This window comes from Cetorhinus maximus, chromosome 1 (genome assembly GCF_964194155.1).
Source record: "Cetorhinus maximus chromosome 1, sCetMax3.hap1.1, whole genome shotgun sequence".
Taxonomy (NCBI): Eukaryota; Metazoa; Chordata; class Chondrichthyes; order Lamniformes; family Cetorhinidae; genus Cetorhinus; species Cetorhinus maximus.
In genome coordinates this window covers 124,508,116-124,528,161 of record NC_135879.1, presented here as the reverse complement: position 1 = coordinate 124,528,161, position 20,046 = coordinate 124,508,116, and positions in this window count along the sequence as shown.

Here is a 20,046-nt window from a genome sequence, read left to right as displayed (position 1 = left end):
CTCAGTGGTAGCACTTCTGTCTCTGAATCAGAAAGTCGATTGGTTCAATTTTCCTCTTGGACTTTAGCACGTTATCTAAGGTGACATATCAATGTATTGTTGAAGGAGTGCTAATTGTCGGAGATGCTGTTCTTCAGATGAATGTGCAAACTGAGGCCTGCCTGCCCTCTGTGGCAGTTGTAATAGATTGCATGACATTATTCGAAGAAAATGAGGTGGTGTCATCTAGTGTCATAGACAACATTTACCCCTGAATGAATACCATTACTTATCTTAATGCCAACCATTTGACAGCTGACCCTTGCAATTACGTACTTCTGCTTCCGCTTAGGATGTATGAGAGAAGCTATTGTGAATGGAGGAAAATTTAAATATCTGCTAACCATTTAAGAATTAATTTAAATACCTGTAGTTATTTGAGCTGGTCCAGAACAGTAAGGGGAGATTTTCCTTGGAATGCAGAAGTATGTTGGATTGCCTGAGCCGAATGAATATTGAAAAATCAGCAGATTACGAAAATATGAACAAGGAGCATGAGTAGGCCATTCGGCCCCTTGAGCCTGCTCTGCCATTTAATAAGATGATGGCTGATCTGATAGGAACCTCAAGTCTGTATCCCGCTGTCATGAAGGTATAATAATTTTCATAATACATTTCTGGTCTATTGTTAAGTAGGTTTATGGGGTTAAGTAGTTGGGTCTGTATGTGTGTGTGATTTAATTATATTTTGTAGCCAAGCAGACTGCAAGTTGAAGTTATCAAAAGAAGTAAGACGTAGAAGTGCCTTTGAAATGATAAGTAGGCAAATATGGTTGGGGTCTTAGTATGTAAAGTGTGACAAGAATTTTCATTTGTAGATAGGTGAAGGGAGGTTTGAATTTCAAAGCGGCTAATGAGAATATTGGCAACATGAAAAGATTTATCTTATGGGAAAGGTAAAGTTCCAAAGACGTATGGAAACAATGGAATTTAAATATTAAAAAGGGAGAAATATATATATATATATAAAACGGGAGCTGAAGAAAAGTCATTTGGAATTCCACTGTCCAGGGTATTGTGTTAATTTGTTGGATCTGTTTAAAATCTAAAAATCTATTTTTGGACCATTGCCTTAAAGGGGGTGTAACTAGGAGTTAGGTTAATTAGGGATTTTAGGAGTTAGTATAATAGTAATTTGTAGTTCTGTGTATGTGTTTGAAATCTTCTCTTTTGTTAATAAATATTTTAATTAGTTTTTTTTTAAATCTCTAAAAGTCTTGGTGGACTTATTACTTCTAAATTCAATACAATACAAATTGCAAAGCCATTGTGATAGTGCAATCAATTTCCCTCTGTGGATTTGATCCACCTGGCACACATCATCTACCGTGTCATAACACCCGCCTACCCCAATAACCTACCACCCCCTTGCTTACCAAGAATCTACTCACCTCCGCCTTAAAAATATTCAAAGACTCTACTTCCACTACCTTTTCAGGAAGAGGGTTCCAAAGACTCATGACACTCAGAGAAAAACATTTCACCTCATCTCCATTTTAAATGGGCAACACCTTATTTTTAAACAGTGATCCCTAGTTCTAGATTCTCCCACACTCTCTCCACATCTACCCTGTCAAGACCGCTCAGGATATTATATGTTTCAATCAAGATTGGAGCACACAAAGGAATCTCTCAGATTTTCAGAAATTGTCTGCATCCAAGTGATCCAATAAACTTGGGGCATGGGCACAAGAAATCTTCCACGCATAGAAAATTCACTTATAATTAGGCTTGCTTCCCTAGCTCACTGCAATAGTTTATTTTCTCTCACCAAATTGTGATTTTCATATACTGCTCCAAAGCTAATTTTTCAACGTTTCCCCTTATTGTACAGTGGATCTGCTGATCTCCTTATCTTTAACCTGCTGCTGTATTCTTATAAGCCCTCGACAATTGAAAAATGTAAATTGATTTTAATTTTCAGAACTTTCTCTCCAACAACAGGTTTATAGCTGGTCTGTTACTTGCAGCTCTGTATAAAAATTGTTATTCTACATAATTGGTGTTAGATATTATCCAATTTAATCTAGAAACCACTTTATCCTCTAGCTTCTCTTGAATCATATTATAACACAATCCTTTCCTTTCTAGGATCTTGGACCAAGTATAGCGCAAATGATGCGATGATAATCTTTTTGCCTGCAGTTTAATTTTGAAATAAAATAAGAATTTTCAGTCTCAGATTGATTCCAAGTTCAAATCAGTCCATAACACAATGCCACCCTAAATTTTAATGGGGTTCTGCTGATCTCCTTCCGAAATTTCAGTCAGAGACTGGTGGAATCCCTGGAAAAATTATGTAAGTAAATAATTTTCCTACTCTTTGATGGGTTCCATAAACAATATCAAAGAAATCTTGTGGGAGCTACAGGTGACTATCCATAATAGCAGACAATTTCATTTTCCTGTAAAGTTTCATAAAATCATAAATGAAATTTATAGCAGGTAAGACCCATTGCACTTAATTGCAACTAAACTATAATGTGATGCGCTCACTCTCATTATTACCAGGCACTAAGGAAACAGAGGTTTTAATATTAACTGACCCACAAGGAACGGGAGAGGGTTTTTTTAAAATTATCTGTCATGACCACATAAAAGGTGTTTCCTTAAAGTGGTCCGTGAGCTAAGAATTTGTGTGTGCATGTGTGTGCATATACAGCCCCCTTTTAATTTATGAGCGGTTCAGTGTAAAAATAACCCAGCAGAAAAGCTTTAGCCTTAAACAAGATAAAGGTTAGTTTATAACAAAACTACTGCTGGAAGTCACTTAATAAAAAAGTTATAAAGTTATTAACTAAAACATAAATACAAAATGTAAAATGCAGATGAAGAAAAATATACTTAAAGATGAGATTTCAAATCAGTCTCTGTGAGATATCATTGCTTGAATTCCTTCTTTTCCAAGTGAATGGGTTGAAACTGAAGGTTTGGTTTAGAAGCTGAAATGGCTTCTGCAGCTGAAGAGTTGGAGTTTGCCTTTGCAAGTGGGCTCAACAAGCAGAGCAGACCCTGGGAGTGAGTGAAGGCTCCTGATTACACTTTTACAGCACTGTAGGTGGTGGCTCTTGATTGCCTGATTCAGTACAACAGTCCAATAGCTATTTCTAGAAACCTTCCTCAGTCTCTTCCTGTTGAGAAAGAATTTCTGTTTCAAGGGGTCTCTCTCATGATGTTCAAGATAGTTCTCTCTTTTGGCAGCTTCCAGCCATTATCATAGTATTCAATCCAAAGATGACTGCTCCCAAACCGGCTAATCATGCTTCCATATTAGGTATTGGCTATTCAAAGAGACTTTGCCTCCCTGGTTCTTTTCAAATTTTCATTAGAGTCCTTATCAGTTAATTGTCTTTGTTCTGAAAGAAGGCCAGCAAGTGGAAGAATCTCAGTTACATGCATGGAACTCATTGAATAATGTCTTTTGTGATTCTTCTTGAGATAAGCAGTTTGATAAGGTTTGGGAACCATCACAGAAAGGTGCCAAATTGTTTGTCCATACATCCTTTTTCTGAATAAAGGGTTTTTTAAAGGGTTCTTTTCAGCAAACATGCACTTTTCAAACAGTTGTCCTTAAAAATCTATGATATCATAACTCCACATTCATGACGTCAGTGTGAAAATGGTGTACATAAGTAGCAGCCATCATGTCGTGCAAGTACACTGCCTTCGAGAAGCTTCATTAGTGTATTTAAATCAGGCTCCCAAAGAACAGTCACATGCCTAATTCAAACTTAACAGTTGTCACACTGGATTTCCAGGGTCAGGAAGCCCAGCAGTGAATGAAAGATGAGAATTGCAGGTTCACAAAACTAAGTACCTATTACATTACACCTTGCATCCCAGGAGGAACAGGGTTGCTACCCCTCACTACTTGAAATCTCCACCCTCCGTCTGAGTTATTGGAACTTCACTTCCCTCACTCACTTTACTCTGGTCTTTTTGCAATAGCTTCTTTTCCCCACCGAACCCTTCTTTTCTTGCACCTTCTCTCTTGCGATGGCCTGTCACCCACAAATCGCTATCTCATGCTACCACCCTCCCACAATTGTGTCTCCTCACAAACCTCCACCTCACACTCCCACCCTCCCATGATGGTCTCTTACCCTCATTTCCATTATCTCACTGTCCCTGCCTCTTGCAATGGCCTCTCTCCACAAACACTTACCTCAGCTTCCCTCTCTCTCGTGATGGTCTCTCTTCTACCCACTGAAGTCGTGATCCATCACTTCCTTCTGATTGCCAGGGATTGTCCCCAGAGGTCCCTTGCTAGGCCCCCTGCTCCTGATTCTTTTGACCGGTAACTGTCAATTTGGGAGGCTACTGGGCAGGAAATGGAAGAAAAAAAATTGCAACATGGCCCTGTACATTCCTGGCCTAGGCAAATTTTCCCCATCTCAATGTAAATATTGGGGCAAAGTTGTTAGTGCTGTTTTCCATTAGCCCACATCCAGGAAAACATCCAGACTCTGGCAAACAAATTTTGAGTTCTGTCAAAAGCTTTGGTCTCTAAATCAGTGTCTCCAAGATGCAGATTCTGTTTCAGTCTACACCAGGCACATGTTATGGAGCAGACATGACCATTAATGGCATCTGTCTCAAAGTTATAGAATAATTCTCATAGCTTGGTAGTGTGATTTCTTGAGATGCCACTATTGATGAAGATATCAGTCCACGCATCCAGGAAGCAGCATCACTGCTGAAGACTGAAATCAAACTTTACCAGGCCATTGTCCTTACCGCCTGCTGTATGGCGCAGAATCATGGGTCTGCTCAGGGAGAGAAATCATGGGCCCTGGTCCTTCTCCTGTTTCTGGGCCCCTTATTTCCCCTCCCCACTTTAAACCCTCCCCCTCCCCAAACTTTACGATGATTTTTCACCTTTCAAGATTCAACAATCAATTCACCAAACAATCACAGAAAGGTCCTCATAAAATAATATATTTTTTTAATTCATTCATGGGATGTGGGCATTGCTAGCTAGGCCAGCATTTATTGCCCATCGCTAATTGCCCTTGTTCAGAGAGCATTTAAGAGTCAACCACATTGCTGTGGGTCTGGAGTCACATGTAGGCTAGTCCAGGTAAGGACAGCAGATTTCCTTCCCTAAAGGAAGAAAAGGACATTAGTGAACCAGATGGTTTTTTTTATAACAATGGTTTTGTGGTAATCATTAGACTTTTAATTCTAGATTTTAATTGAATTCAAATTCCACCATCTGTCATAGTAGGATTTGAACCCAGGTCCCCAGAGTACTACTAGGGCTTTGGATTATTAGTCCAGCAACAATACCACTGCACCATTGCCTCCCCATAACACCCACTGTTGGCACCTGGTTACAAATATTATCTGATATATATGCAGCATGGGTTATTTTGGGTCATTAATATTAAGATCAGCAATGATATAATACCGTTAATCATTTGGTGGTACAGAACTTGAATATTGCTGAAAAAAGGAACATGTGTAAAGTTTTTGTCTTGCACTGATCGGGACACTCACAAGAATGCCAATATAAGGGGAAAACACCAATTTATACTGAATGTGAAGAGAGTGCTGATTGGTTGGAAAGTGGCATTGCTGTGGGGAATGCAACAGTGATGGTGACTGACAGTCAACTGACAAGCATTATTTGAAATTTAAACCAGGCAGCTTGACCCTGATTGGCAAGGCATTGCCCTGAGGAATGAGTCAACGAATGGCTGTTACTTATTTTGTTGAGCTGAAACAGGCGCATTGTATGTACATGTTCTTTCTGTATGCAAAGAACAGGACCCCATGTATTGATATATGTAGCTTCCAGTACACGCAAATGTGCTACATTGCGAGCTCGACTGCCAATCTTAAATTGGCTGTAGCGTAATTATTAGCACATTGAGGATGATTTAGCAAACATTGTCGTTTTCCAAAATAATTATGAATTAATAATTAATATTAATTCATAATTATTATTTAGCCATGTCTCCTGTATGGATGATGCAAGACTCTTAACCAGGGGGTCTCATTACCCTCTAAGATCCTCACTCCATACTTAGGTATTAACAACATGAAACAAACTATGGATACAATTTCCAATTTATGTGGAAAGCCTTTATTAACCCACTAAGCAATAGCACATACTTACAACACCAGTTGCTTAGTATGATACACATGCAGGGGCTTGTCCCTCGGACCGCTGAACGATTTCTTCCACCTGACTTCCCCTGACTGACCAAGTCACACTTCCTGGCTGCAGCAGTGATGTCCTTGGGAACTATCGCTTCATAGCCCTTTCTGACCCTGGTATCTCTTAAGGTAATGTCTTAAATCGAGTCATCTGATTGGACTATTAATCCCACCCTGACCATGCAAGATAACCTGCACATGGTCATTTCATTCTCTCAGCAGGGGGGTGTCTCCTGATACCTGCCAGCAATGGATGTGATTTCTGTATCTTGGTAAGGGAGGAAGAGAGCCATTCACACATACCTGAAAGGCTATTGTCTAGGTCAGTTTCTGTAATTAGGGTTATCTGTAATTTGGTGGTTAGCCACCTCCCCAGTGACGTAGCCTGACATATCTGTGTCTGTGTGCGTGTATATCCTTGTTCAGTCTTTCTTTTTAAAAAGATCCGTATAAGCCTCAGTATTGACGTCTTCAGTCAGAATTCTTCTCCCTTCAACCAATGCCTACCACACTCCATGTTTCTACCACCCGGTTTTGAGCTCAGGATGTTGGTCCACTGGTTACATTTTAACACTAGTATAAAGATAAGACAAATTAAAAAGAAACAATGAGAGGCCTTACAGCATGACAGAAATACACAAAATATCAAAATGCCTTAGATTCCCCAGGCAGTTCTTCTATGGGCAACTATCTCAGGGCAAATGACATGAAAGTGGTCAGAACAAATCATAAAAGGGACAGCCTAAAAAAGAGCCTTACAAATCTGCATTGAAGAGCAGCTCTCTTGGAAAGACGCTGGAGCCGACCTGTCCATGCGGAGGCAGGCACCAAAATTCAGTTCACTAAAATAAAAACAAAATGTGGACGCTGGATATCTGAAATAAAGGAAGGAAACGACAGCCCCCCCATCCCTTCACCCCCAGAAACCATCATCATCGTGAAGCCAACCGGCTCCACACCAACCAGCCCCACAGCAATAAAACATTGCAGGGCTTATAAACGAGAGCTGAGTGGGACTTCCACCCTTCATTGGGGTGGAAGTCCAGCTCTCTGATCTGCCGGCTAATCCAATTGGCTGGCAGCTCCATCAGCCCTGGCAGTGCCAGAAAGGCGTCAGTGGCCATTTCTCGGACTGCAGCTAAAGAGGGGAGCCCAAGGCCTAAGATCCCTGGAGCCAGTAAGTCCGTGGTCTTGGGCCAGAGACATTAGGGAGACGGGCAGTGGGGAGACAGGGTGGGTTTAAGAGAGGGGGTGGATAGGAAAGAAGTAGGGTGTTCATTCTAAGGGGAGGCCACCCCGCGATTGGCAAAGGGCCACCGCTGAAGAGTGCCCCCCTTCTGTCCCGTCCTTTAACCATTTGATGTTAAAAATCAGGCTTCCCACTCCCACGCTACTGTCCACACCAAGTGTATTGTGGCGTGGGCAGCATATTATTAGGGTAAATAGGCTTGATAACAAGCTTAATTGACCTTTATGTGGTCATCTTAATATGGCGGGCAAGCTACTGATTTTGGTGCCCGCCTACCCTACCCGTATTATGGGGGTGAGCAGGAAGGTGGTGGATGGGTGCCCCCTCTGCTGGAAACACACTCTCTGGGGGCACATAAAGTTCAGCCCCAAGACAAAAATAGCTGGAAAAAATTCAGCAGGTCTTGCAGCATCTGTGGAGAGAGAAACAGAGCTAACATTTCAAGTTCAATATGACTCTTCTTTGCTGGCATTCCTTAATTAATCCACATTCATCAAAATGACTGTTAAGTTTGCCTCAGACTATTATTTCTAAAAGATTTCCACCACCCAGATTAAGCTGACTGACCTGTAATTGCTGGGTTTATACTTACACCCTTTTTGAACATGGATGTATCATTTATAATTCTCCATTAATCCTCTGGAAAAAAACCCAGCATGAGGAGGATTGGAAGATTATGGCCAATGCCTTTGCAATATTCACCATTACTTTCCTCAATATCTTCAGATGCATCTCATCTGGTTCTGGGGGCTTATCAACTGTAAGTACAGCCAACCTTTCCAAAACCTCCTCCTTATCAATTCTTTTTTTTTTGCCCATCCAGTAGATAAACACCCTTATCTTTCACTATCACTTTGGCAGCACCTTCTTTCTTGGTAAAGACAGATGCAAAGTATTCATTTGGTACCTCAGCAGTACATCTGCCTCCGTGCAAAAATTACCCTTTTTGGTCACAATCTCACATCTTTCTTCTTACTACCCATTTATTATTTATATGCTGATAGAATACTTTTGGATCCCTTTTGAGTTAACTGCCAATATTTTCTCATGCTCTCTCTTTTATTCCATTGTTTCCATTTTTCCTCCCTCTCTGAACTGTTTATATTTGGCCTGGCTCTCATTTGTATAATCAACCTGACTTCTGTCACACACACCTTTTTATCTGCTTCATCTTTCTCGCTATCTCTTTTATCATCCAAGGAACTCTGGCTTTAATTGCCCTATCTTTTTTCCCTTGTTGGAATGTACTTCAACTGTACCGAAACCATCTCCTCTTTAAAGGCGGCCCATTATTATGTTACAGTTTCGTCTGCCAATCTTTGATTTCAACTTATCTGGGACACCCAGTGAAATTAGCCCTCCTCCAAAGATATACTCTTACTCTGGATTATTCCTTGTACTTTTCCATACCTTACCTAAACATTACGATATGATGATCACCATTCCGAAATGTTCTCCTACTAACAATAGATCAACTTGATCACTTCATTCCCTAGAATCAGATCCAGCAATGTCTCATTGTTTACTGGGCTGGAAATACACTGATCAAGATAACTCTCCTGAATACATTTCAGAAACTCTTCCCTCTCTCTGTCATTGCTATCCCAGTCTATATTAGGATAACTAAAGTGCCCCTTTATCACTGCACTATAATTCTTGCACACACTCTGCAATTTCCCTACAAATTTACTTCTCTATATTTTCCACTAGTTGGTGGGAACATGAACTACCATCAATCTCATTCTATTTGTTGTAATTTGAGGTCACTTAATTATACACATTTATTTCTATATCACTGCAGGAATGCTTTATATTGTTACTACTCCTACAATGGGTCGCTGGATCTCTCATATTTAAGAGATCTAACCAGCTATATATGTGACAGCAATCTCTACGACAGTTACACATTGGAACAATGAAACCCTCCAAGGAAACACTGCAATAGCTTTACTAACTGCTGAGAATTGAGAGCAGTTTTTATTGAATCAATTTAATTAAGTTCAGTTAGATTATTAGGATTAGGAGCAGTGAAACTAGGGACATTATTTTCTCAGATGTAATGTTTAATACTGGGCAGGACAGACAGAAAAATAAATTGTCCTTCCTGCCATACAGTGCAGCTGAGTTAACAAATTTTGCAGAACCCATCATTAAATCATTAATGGCATGGTGGAAAATTCTGGATTTCTCGATTAATGAAATGTTTACTTGGGATATTGAGGCAGGATTGAGGCAAGTCTGAGATTGCTAGACACCTTTCTACATGATGCAGGTGCCATATCAGTTTGTATGTCAATTGCCTCTGAGTTGGGACATGTCATAGGATTTGCAGCCCAGCAACTCTAATTCAGGCAATTAACTCTGTACAGCCACTATGTATATGCATATGCATGTATTTATGTATTTAATTTTGCATGAATAATAATCTCTGTCATCACCCCACCCCTACCCCACAACTTGGTTCGTTAATTCCACAACAGCAAGTTGTTTCATCATATTCTCTGCTGCAATCCGCTGCGTAGTTTAAGGTGATCTTCTGCTCTTTTGACCTATTGTCCAAACCACTAATTGCTTAACAGTCACACACTCAATCCTCAGACCGTGTTCACAGCATCTTTTCTTTTTTTTAAAGATAAGCTAATGACACATCTTTGATGTGATGTGCAATTATGCCTTGGATTTTCCTAATGAGGTGTATAATTATTTTTTAAATTATTAATGCCTTATATGTTACACCATGAAATAAATAGAACGAAGAGACAAAGGTACATTCTCCCCACTCTAATGTTCTAATTAATAGACATGGAAAGAAAGGATACTGATTAAAGCAATTTCAGCAAAGAGAGAGAAAAAATGTACCGACTGTTGAGAAAGGCCCAACAATATACCATAATTATACACAGTTCTGCCGAAGGGTCATGAAGACTCGAAACGTTAACTGATTTCTTCTCCACCGATGCTGCCAGACCTGCTGAGTTTTTCCAAGTAATTCTGTTTTTGTTTACCATAATTATTGCAGTTTAAAGATAGATGTACAGCTTTTGTGACATGGACACTATCTACTTTTGTCACAAGGCTACACCCTTTATATTTGAAAGAATGACTTTTCAACTTTCAAATGGAAATTTTGCAATTTGAAATGAGACAGAACAAACTATTTAAAAATCCAAGGCCACCTTCCACGGTGAAGGTGAAAAAGCAAAGTGGAAACCTTCAGGGGAGTGTGAAGAAAGGGCCATTTCCTATATTTCAAAGATCTATTGGAACTCATCACCGTCTAAGGAAAATACATTAAAATATTGAAACAATAGTTGCCACAGACAGGCCCACCCAGCACCTTGGAAATGCACAATGGCCAGGATTTTCCGGTGGTTGGGTGGACAGGCCCGGAAGCAGCCGGGAAGCCAACTGCCGGCCGCTCCGACCACGATTTCATGTGGTTGGCCAATTTACGGCCAGCCAGCATGAAACATGCGCTGCAGTGCTCAGCGCTGCCGGGGTGGGGGCGGGAGGAGCACGAGCGCTGAAGTTCACACGTGCAGTAAAAGCTCCCTGCGGCACAGAGCTGTCTCAGGGAGCAGAAGATTTTTTAAATTAAAAATTAAGAACTTAAGCAATGTTAAAAACATGTCCCCTCGTGTGACTGTCACATGAGCAGGGACCTGTTATGCATGAAATTTTAATACTTTTATTTGCTGCTCGAAACCACATCCCGTCTTCGTAAAAAAAATCCAAAGGCCACTTGGCCTTTTCGCCTCCCCGCCAACCATAAGGTTGGATGGGCAGTGAAAAATCTTGTTTGATTATTAATGGCCTTAAGAGGCCTGTTAATTGTTGGTGGGCGCGCTGCCGAATCCCGCACCTCCCCCCGACCAAAAAATTGCGCGAGTGCGCGATGACATCAGGACGCTCGCCCAAAATCATTGCCTGTAATTTTACACTCATTTGGGTTGTGCCCCCACCCGACAAGCACAATATTCTGCCCAATGGGCGAAGTATAACAGGCCACACTGCCAGCCGCTGCAGGGAGATTGCAAGTGGAACAGGGAATTTCAAGAATGTTTCTAGCAGAGGCTGCAAAGATGTGCTCTCTCTCTCTCTCTGTTGGAACAAGTGTATTAATTGGCTTGGAAGACAACTTTCCTGGAAATCTACCAGCATATGATATATTGTAAGAGTTGCAACATCTTCTGCATCCGACCGCATCCACAAAGCCAACTAATCCAAATTCAATCTATTTGTCAAGGACAAGCAAAGGACACTTAATCAGATATTCTTGTAATTTTTTTATTGGACTCTAACATCCCATATTTCTGATACCAATGTGTGTGTGATGTTGCGTTTTTATTATTTTTTCTTGGGTTTAGTGGTTAATAAATTGCTCTTTCTTTATCTCAAGTAAACCTTGTTTGATTGGTTCCGTATTGCCCATTGCATAAATAGTTAAATATATTTGGATTCGGAAAAGGCATATCCTTGTGTAAAAGAAACTTAAAACCATGGAGGCTGAGTAGAGGGGAGCCAGTTCACTCCTTGCCATCTGGTCATAACACTTTTCAGAGCCAATACAATGAAGGCGGTGGCATCGTGGTATTGTTACTGGACTGGTAATCGAGAGACCAGGGTAATGCTCTGGGGACCTGGGTTTGAATCCCACCAAGGCAAAATTTGAATTCAAAAAAAATCTGGAATTGAAACTCTAATAATGGCCATGAAACCCCATCTGGTTCAGTAATGCCCTTTAGGGAAGGAAATTTGCTTACTTGTGACTCCATATGGTTGACTCTTAAATGGCTAACAAACCATTCAGTTGTATCAAAATGAAATGGGATGAACCACCCAGCATCAGCCTAGGCACCAGAAATGACAATAGCAAAACCAGCCCTGTTGACTCTGCAAAGTCTTCCGACAAACATGTTGGGGCTTGTGCCAAAATTGGGAAAGCTGTCTCATTGACTTGTTAGGCAACAGCCTAACATAGCCATACTCATGGAATCATACCTCACAGACCATGTCCCAGACACCACTGTCACCGTCCATGCGTATGTCCTGTCCTACTGGAACAGGGCAGAGGTGGCAACACAGTGGGATGCTAGCCAGGAGTGAGATGCCCTGGGAGTCCATAACATTTACTCTGGACCCCATGAAGTCTCATAGCATCAGGCCAAATGTGGGCAATGAAACCTCCTGTCGATTACCATGTACCATGCCCTGCCCCCAGCTGATGAATCAGTGCTCCTCCATGTTGAACATCACTTGGAGGAAGCATTGAGGGTGGCAAGGGTGCAGAATATACTCTAGGTGGGGGGACTTCAACGTTTGTCACCAAGTGTAGCTCAATAGCACCACTACAGGTCGAGCTGGCCAAATCCTAAAGGGCATAGCTGCTAGACTGCTGCTGGGTCTGCAGCAGATGATAAAGGAACCAGCAAGAGGGAAAAACATACTTGACTCATCCTCACCAACCTGCCTGCCTCAGATGCATCTGTCCATGACAGTATCGGTAGGAGTGACCACCACACAGTCCTTGCGGAAATGAAGTCCTGCCTTTACATCGAGGATACCCTCCATTGTGTTGTGTGGCACTGCCACCGTGCTAACTGGGATAGATTTTGAACAGATCCAGCAACTCAAGACTGGGAATCCATGAGGCGCTGTGGGCCATCAGCAGCAATCAGAATTATACTCAACCACAAGCTGTAACCTCATGGCCCAGCATATCACCCACTCTACCACTACCAGCAAGCCAGGTGATCAACCTTGTTTCAATGAAGAGTGCAGGAGGGCAATGCCAGGTGTTGTACCAGACATACCTAAAAATGAGGTGTCAACCTGGTGAAGCTACAATAGAGAACTACTTGCATGCCAAACAACATAAGCAGCAAATGATAGATGGAGCTTAGCAATCCCACAGCCAACAAATCAGATCTAAGCTCTGCAGTCCTGCCACATCCAGTCATGAATGGTGGTGGACAATTAAGCAACTCACTGGAGGAGGAGGCTCCACAAATATCCCCATCCTCAATGTTGGAGGAGCCCAGCACATCAATTGGATGATCCATCTTGGCCACCTCCAGAGTACCCCAGCATCACAGATGCCAGTCTTCAGCCATATTGATTCATTCCACGTGATATCAAGAAACAGCTGAAGGCACTGAATACTGGGCCCTGTCAATATTCTGGCAATAGTACTGAAAACTTATGCTGCAGAATTTGCCCCGTCCCTAGCCAGGCTGTTCCAGTACAGCTACAACACTGGCATCTACCAGTCAATATGGAAATTTGCTTAGGTAGTTCCTGTTCACATAAAGCAGGACAAATCCAACCCAGCCAATTATCGCCCCATCAGTCTATTCTCAATCATCAGTAAAGTGATGGAAAGGGTCATCAACAGTGCTATCAAACAGCACTTGCTTAGCAATAACCTGCTCACTGACTCCCAGTTTAGGTTCCTGCAGAGACACATAGCCTCTGATCTCATTACAGCCTTGGTTCAAACATGGACAATAGAGCTGAATTCCAGAGGTGAGGTGAGAGTGACTGCCCTTGACATCAAGGCAGCATTTGACAGTGTGTGGCATCAAGGAGCCCTAGCAAAACTGGAGTCAATCAGGAGGAAAACTCTCTGCTGATTGGAATCACACCTAGCACAAAGGAAGATGTTTGTGGTTGTTGGAGGTCAATCATCTCAGTTCCAGGACATCACTGCAGGAGTTCCTCAGGGTAATGTCCTCAGCCCAACCATCTTCAGCTGATTCATCAATGACCTTCCTTCCATCATAAGATCAGAAGTGGGGATGTTCGCTGATGATTGCACAGTGTTCAGCACCATTTGCGACTCCTCAGATATTGAAGCAATCCATGTCCAAATGCAGCAAGACCTGGACAATATCCAGGTTGGCCTGACAAGTGGCAAGTAACATTCATGCCACACAAGTGCTAGGCAATGACCATCTCCAACAAGAGAGAATTTAATCATCAGCCCATGGCATTCAATGGCATTACCATCACAGAATTCCCCCACCATCAACATCCTGGGGGTTACCATTGACCAGAAACTGAACTGGACAAGCCTTATAAATACTATGTACAAGAGAAAGTCAGAGGCTAGGAATCCTGTGGCGTGTAACTCCCATCCTGACTCCCCAAAGCCTGTCCACCATCAACAAGGCACAAGCCAGGAATCTGATGGAATACACTCCACATGCCTGGATGAGTGCAGCTCCAACGATACTCAAGAAGCTTGATGCTTGACATCATCCAAGATAAAGCAACCCGCTTGATTGGAACCCCTTCTACAAATATTCACTCCCTCACCAACAACGAACAGCGGCAGCAGTGTGTACCATCTACAAAATGTAATGCAGAAACTCACCAATTCTCCTTAGGCATCACCTCCTAAACCCACGACCACTACCATCTAGATGGAGAAGTGCAGCAGATACATGGGAACACCACCACCTGGAATTTCCCCTCCAAGCCACTCACTATCCTGACTTGGAAATATATCACTGTTCCTTCACTGTTGTTGGGTCAAAACCCTGGAATTCCCTCCCTAACACCATTGTGGGTGTACCTACACCACAGGGACTGCAACAGTTTAAGAAGGCAGCTCACCACCACCTTCTCAAGGGTAATTAGGGATGGGCAATAAATGCTGGCCTAACTAGCGATGCCCACATCCCATCAATGAATTTAAAAAAACTCATGTGCTTATATCGTCCTATCTATTTTCCTTTACTCTAACTTTACACATTTAGATAAATTGTTCATTTCAACAATATTCTTCTGAGAATAATTCTCTACAGTTGCCCTTGCTTTTGCCTTTTGGCAAGCCACACAGTTTAACACCTTTGGCTTTTTAAATAGGATAAAAATGTTTACCACCCAATTTTGTAATAGTTTTACCTTTGCATTGTTATCAGCTGATTTACCTTTCTAATGGCTGCTTGCTAGAGTCATCAGTTCACCGTTGGTGTAAGCGGTCTAGGTTATTGGTGTGGTTTGTTGGAGTTGAAATCTTTCTGAAACAATTATGATAAGGGAAATGAGGAACCCTTTATTTTTATGCTGCTTGAGTATTTTGCTTTTCCTATGTGCCAGGAGTAATGTTCTGATTTTAATGTTTTGATTTCAAGCATTTATGAGCGGAGTGATTTTCAAAACAATAATTTTAGATTCCTCATATGGCCCATGCTGCATGACTAAATTGACCTTTTTTTAAAGAAGTAGCAGAATACTGCAGACTGACAATCAAATATTTTTAAATGATATAATAATGGGCTATTTCTGGTCGGACAAAAACTTGCTCGCTGGTTATTAATTTCTAGTTACAATGGTGACAATTCAAAAAGTACTTTGTTGGTTATAAAGCATTTTGGGATTCCTGAGGTAGTGAAAGGTGTAATATGAGTGGAAGTTCCTTCTTTCGTCTTTCTTAATGGAAACCACTTACTACTGTTATGATCCTAGGCCAGACCACCAGGTTGTTGGCAATATCCAGTTAGGGAACAGTAACTTTTTGTTTAAAGTAGACAAAGTTTGAGAATCCAGACATTTGTTCAGTGAAGAAGGCCACAAGATTCCAAGTGAACAAACAAAAATAAACTTTACTATACAAGGTCAGAAAATTAAACAATTTTCAACAATCCAACGACGGTCCACCTCACAGGTTTTCAATCTTGTCTCCCAAGATTCCACTCTCCTGGACTCCTCAGTATACACAAGCATCAACTCACGAGCACAATTTTAGATCTTCGGTCACGCTGAGATCGCTACTGCTCTAAAGAAGAACCTTTGCCCCAACACCCACAGCACAGAGTCAGCAACCTTCCCCTGTCTTCTTAGACCTTCAGGGCTTCTCCTGAGACCTCTTCAATTACAAAGGCTTTCCTCGAGCCCTCTTCACTTAAAGCCTGCACCGCACAACCCTTTTCCTGTTTGGAGCCTGTTTCTCTGCTCCTCTCTTTTTAACTGAACTGGGGCCTCTTCCTGTCCATGTCCCCTTCCTGGGACTCTTCCTTTGGGACCTATCCCTATCCACCCTCACTTTGGGACCTATCTCTGTCCTTTCTCCCTTTGGGAACACTCCCTATCCCCTATCCCTGTTCCCTGTCTGGGGCAATTTCTCTTGATGACACTTCGCTCCCAATCACCTGACCTAGACTTTTGAGCCATTTCCTTATGCACAAGCACACTGGGCCTAAAAGGAGCAGAAAAATGTTGATCTGCCCATGTGCATCCCGCTCCCGGTCTACATATGCACAAAATTGCTGAGTCTTCTCGGGATTTGAAGTTCCCAAACTCCGAGTTATCCAACAAGGTAAGTTTGGGTTTCATAATGCCACCCAACCATTAGAAGATCTGGGCAATTTTGTTTTACCACAAAACATGGTAATAACAATATAACTCTGCAATATTATCTTTCAAAACTTTAGATCATCAGTTTGATGCATTTTAAATTTTATATTCAATAGCACATTTACCAAAAAAAATAACTGCAGTAAGTCATTGGGTTTGTAAAATGCTTCAGGAACACTCTGAGGTCATTATGAAGCACTGTACAGGTGCATTCTTTCATAATATTATCACCTACAGGATTGACTTTACAAAAGGCTTCCTCTGGGCTACAAAAACAAAGTTGCAAATCAGATTTCTCAAAAGCGAAGTGACAGTGGTCAATCCAAAAAGAATTGATTCCTTTTAAAAGCATTATCTGCCTGAGAAAGGGATTGACGTAAATTGGTTATGTATAAACTATGATGTCAGATATTTCATATAAGTTCCATAATGGGTTCTGTGCTTCTATGATCAGGGTTGGGGATCACCTATGGAACCAGCCAAGGTTACACAGCAGACAGGAATATGTAGCGAAATCAGTGGCAATTTCCTGAGTTTCTGCTGGTGGTGAGCCTTTGCCCAATGGTTATTCACATTGGAAATTGCAGCCAAGCCATGCATGATTTTGTGTTTTCTGTTGATTCATTCAAATGGATGGAATTTCAAGAGCAGCATGCCTGTAGTTTCCCTGATATACACAGCTGGGAGGTGTAGTTTCACACATTAAGGCAAACCAGAAAATTAGACCTGATTTTGCAGAATTACTTTTTCTTTGCAATTTGGGTCAGAATATGTGAATGTAGAACTTTATCTCAAATAAATAAATAGGTGTGGTGGAGCTGAGACAAAATAGGGTTAACTATCTAGTCTGTGGCAGTAGCAGATTTTATAGACCTCTCTCATTACATATTTTCTAATGCTCTTAAAATTTTAGGCTAGAATTGCCGTTGCCAATATTAGCGGACCGATACTTAGACATTTTTGTATATCATCTTCTATTTTGAGATAAGAACGTAAGAAATAGGAACAGAAGTAGGCCATATAGCCTCTCAAGCCTCTTCCACTATTCAATAAGACCATGACCTCAATTCCACTTTCTTGTCTCTTCACCATAACCCTTGACTCACCTTTGTTGAAAAATCTGCCTAAAGTATATTCAATGCTCGCTGAGGAAGAGAATTCCAAAGTTTCAAAAATCTCCGAGAGAAGAAATTCATTTTCATTTCAACCTTAAATGGGAGACCCCTTATCCTGAAACTATACCGCCTTGTTCTAGATTGCTCCATGAGAGGAATCTTCCTCTCAGCATCTACCCTATTAAGCCCCCTCAGAATCGCATATGTTTCAATGTCATCTCTCAATCTTCTAAACTTCAATGAATATAGGTCCAAAATGCCCAACCTTCCTCATAGGACAACCCCTTCATCCCAGGAGTCAACCTAATGAATCTTCTATGAACTGCCTCCAATACGATATAACTTTTTAAGTAAGGAGACCGAAACTGTGCGCTGTAATCTCACAAATGCCCTGTACAGTAGTAGCAAGACTTCCTTACTTTTATACTCCAATGTCCTTGCAATAAAGGCCAACATTCCATTTGCCTTCCTAATTACTTATTGTACCTGCATGCTAACATTTTGTGATTTATATACAAGGACACCCAGATCCTTCTATACAGCAGCATTCTGTAGTATTGGTCAATAAATACTGGGCAGAATTTTGCCCTTAACAAGCGGGCTCGGTGGGAGCGGTCAGGAAGCCGGAACGCAATTTCATGCTGGTGGGCCAATTAAGGCCTGCCCAGCATGAAACGGGAGTAGCAGTTCTCAACACTCCCTGTGCGGGTGGGGGGAGGAGGGCGAGCGGGCCAAGCGTGAACTTTGCACATGCGCCCGAGTGAGCATTGTATTATCTCCCTGATGCATGGAGCTGCCTCAGGGAGATGACGAGTTTTTAAAAAAGAAAATGGAGAAAATAAAAATATAATAAAACATGTCCCCTCATGTGACTTTGTCACATGAGCAAGGACATGTTATTAATTAAAATTTAAAACTTTTATTTTATTATTATTTGATTTTGGAAACCTCATTCCACGTGCGGATGAGGTTTCTGAAAAAACGCAAAGGCCAATTTAATTTAATTGAGTATTTAATGGCCTTAACAGGCCTTTCAATTGTCGGCAGGCATGCTGCCATCTCTGGCATGCATCCACTGACCAAACTGACACGCGACTGCGCATTGACGTTGGCACGCTCGGCTGATGTCAATGCACGTCATTTCATGCTTGAGTGGGCTGGGCACATGCCCGCCCGCCGAGCAAAAATTTCTGCCCACTATTTCCTTTTCCAATCTTTTAACCAAGCAGATAACCTCACATTTTGCCACATCCATCTGCCAAAGTTTTTGCCCGCTCACTTTACCCATCTATATCCCTTTGCTCGGTGGGCAATTAAGCTCACTAATGGCGCAACTGTCTGAGATTTTTCGTGGCCCATCCAACCTTAAGGTTGGCGGATGGGCGAATCGGCCAGGCGGCCTTTACATTTTTCATGAAACCTCATCCAAGGGCGAGGTGAAATCTCAGTTAGAAAATAAAATAGAAAGAAATATCTGGGGACAGCCTTTGTATGAGGTAAGCATCAAGTGTTTGATTGTGATGCATGGACACGTTTTTTGCAGCTTGCAGGTCTGCAACTCCCTGAGGCAGCTGTTCTGCCTTCAGGGAGCTCTCTTGAAGCGATCACCTACGCCTGCAGTGACGTCATCGCCCGTCCTCTTCCCACCCCACCCCGGCTGAGCTTTTCAGTGCGCATTTCACGCTGGCTGGTGTTAATTGGCCAGCCAGTGTGAAATCGTGGTTGGGGCTGATCGTGGTCGAGGGCCCATTTCCTGGCCACTCCTGGGCCCGCCGATAGCATGCGCCTGGCGACCGAAAAATTCAGGCCTTTTGAGTTGGATTTAATACTCCCCTGCTGACAGGTTTGAAGGTGGGAGGGCACACTAAATCCAGCAGGCAGCCTTCCTGCTGCCTACCGGACTGCCACTGCCCCCACTGCAATTATGCCAGCAACAGGGAAGGTGTCAGGTGGCCAATCTGCCAGTGGGCCAATTGAGGCCCTTAAGTAAGCAATTACTGCCCACTTACTGATGGTAGGTGGATGGGGTCTCTCCTTAACTGGCTTCCTGGGCCCATCGGAGGGCCCCCCAAAAAATGTAACCCCATCCCCAGTAGGTTGCTTTCCCCCCATGGCTTCTCA